At 34.3% G+C, this 2,312-nt stretch overlaps 1 long non-coding RNA gene across 1 annotated transcript; it reads right to left on the bottom strand.

The window, feature by feature from the left end:
* Positions 1-1,443: 1,443 nt before the first annotated feature.
* On the bottom strand, positions 1,444-1,988 carry LOC131247279 (uncharacterized). The gene is made up of 2 exons (XR_009171596.1): positions 1,734-1,988; positions 1,444-1,637 (listed from the first exon to the last, which is right to left on the bottom strand). It is a non-coding gene; the product is annotated as an uncharacterized LOC131247279 (long non-coding RNA).
* Between the last annotated feature and the right edge of the window lie 324 nt (positions 1,989-2,312).

The following is a 2,312-nucleotide window of genomic DNA, read 5'->3' on the forward strand; positions in this document are numbered from 1 at the left end:
AAACTTGGTTAAGAAGTTTGGATTTGAGAGTGGTAAGAACTTTGATACTCCTATGAGTACAACTCTTAAGCTTTCTAAAGATGCATAAGGTAAGAGCATAGATCCTCTGTTGTATCGCAGTATGATTGGTAGTCTGTTATATTTAACTGTGAGTCGACCAGATATTGCATTTAGCGTAGGTATCTGTGCAAGATATCAATCAGATCATAAGGAATCACACCTGATTGCTGTCAAGATGATTATTAGGTATATTGCAAGTACAGTTAATTTAGGTCTATGGTATCCACATGATACTAATGTTCAATTAGCTGGATACTCGGATGCTGACTGGGCTGGGAATATAGATGATAGAAAATCCACTAGCGGTGGTTGCTTTTATGTTGAGAATTATTTGATTTCCTGGCATAGTAAGAAACAGAGTTTCGTATCTCTATCCACAGCTGAGGCTGAATATATTGCAACTAGAAATGCCTGTACTCAGCTTGTGTGGATGAAAAGAATGATAAACGATTACAGCATTGTGTAAGACACAATAATTCTATATTGCGATAACTCTAGTGTAATAAATATCTTTAAGAATCCCATCCAGCATTCCCGTACCAAACATATTGACATTCGATATCACTATATTTAAAAATTAGTGGAAGAAAAAGTTATTTCATTAGACTATGTGCAGACTGAAAATTAACTTGCTGACATATTCACTAAACCACTTGACAGAAACATGTTTTCTAAATTAAAAATGGATATTGGTATGTGTAATTCTATTTGACATTTTCATGATTACATGCTTGTATTTTTGTGTATTTTATTTTTATTTTAAAATGTATTAATTTTTTGTGCTCTCACGATCAGTCAAGAACATACTTAACTAGTTGTGGCACGACCAGTTGAGCATGTACTCAACCAGTCGTGGTGCGCGGTCCTACACCCCTTTTTAAGGTGAAAAGTCACTTTTTCTCCAAAATCTCATCTTCCTCTCTCAGCTCTTCTTTAACCCGTCGAACCCACCTTTGATTACTACTTGGTATGTGCATCATTTTTATTTTCCTTTTGGATTTGGGTTCTTTGATTGTCATTTACACTACCACAAAAATGGGTAAAGGCTACGGATAAAATCCGCAGCCTTAGACCTATGGCTATGGTTCTAGTCCGTAGCACGACCGTAGTCGTAGGTGCCGTAACAATAGGTCTGGAACCTATAGCTACGGATTTAATCCGTAGCTATAGGTTACAACAGCTACGGATATAATCCGTAGCAATTATATCTGTAGCGATAAGTATAAACAGTTACGGATATTATTTGTAGCTAAAAGTCCGTAGCAGTATGCCAAATTTAATAATGGCTACAGTTGTCGGACTACCGGGTACGGTCAATATCCGTAGCTATTTCGTACATTAAAAAAAATATATAATCATTTGTTCATTCAATTACCACCTGCATAATCATTCATTCATTCCATTACAATCAATTACAATCATTCATTCATTTAATTACAATCAATTACAATCCTTCATTCAATCAATTACAATTACAATCAATTACAATCCTTCATTCAATCAATTACAATTACAATTACAATAATGCTGAAAATACAAATCTTTGGCTTCATTAGAGAAATTTGCTTGACTTTACCCTGAAATTTCAATGATAAAGAATTAAAAGAGAAGATATATTTTGACGGTATGATATTTTTTTCACAAGTAAATATGCCTTTTTCAGCATCACCCACCTGAAGAATCAAAAACCGATTGTTGTCTAAGTCCACTCCTTTTCCTTTCAATTTCTTAGTGACCTCTGTAAAATTACTTCCATGGTCATTTATGTAGCACTTTGAAGAGTTGTCTCGAAATGCAACTCTAGTAATGACAAAGTCATTTCCTGTAACAGCTTCGTATATTCCATTATCCTATAAATAGTCATGGTATTCATAAATTAGAATGACCATTGGGGGAAAGAAAAACAAAGTGAAAGAAGTGCATCATGTATAACCATTTTTTTCCCTTAATGAATTAATAAAAACTCAAAGAGAAATATTGAAATTGACACAAAAGGAATGGTCTCACCATATGGTTTGTAGGGCCAAAATAAGTGTTTAGACGATTTCCGCAAGGAGGACCATCGGTAGCCACAAGTACCCACTTCCCAAGGAATGGTCTCACCATATGGTTTAGGTTATAAGTTTATGTTAATGTTATAGGTTATAGGTTTAGGTTTAGGTTTAGGGATTTGAGAATACATTTATGTTTTAGGTTTAGGTTTAGGTTTTACGTTTAGGTTAAGGTTACAGGTTTAGGTTTAGGTTTAGGTT

This window comes from Magnolia sinica, chromosome 5, assembly GCF_029962835.1.
Source record: "Magnolia sinica isolate HGM2019 chromosome 5, MsV1, whole genome shotgun sequence".
In the NCBI taxonomy this organism is placed as follows: Eukaryota; Viridiplantae; Streptophyta; class Magnoliopsida; order Magnoliales; family Magnoliaceae; genus Magnolia; species Magnolia sinica.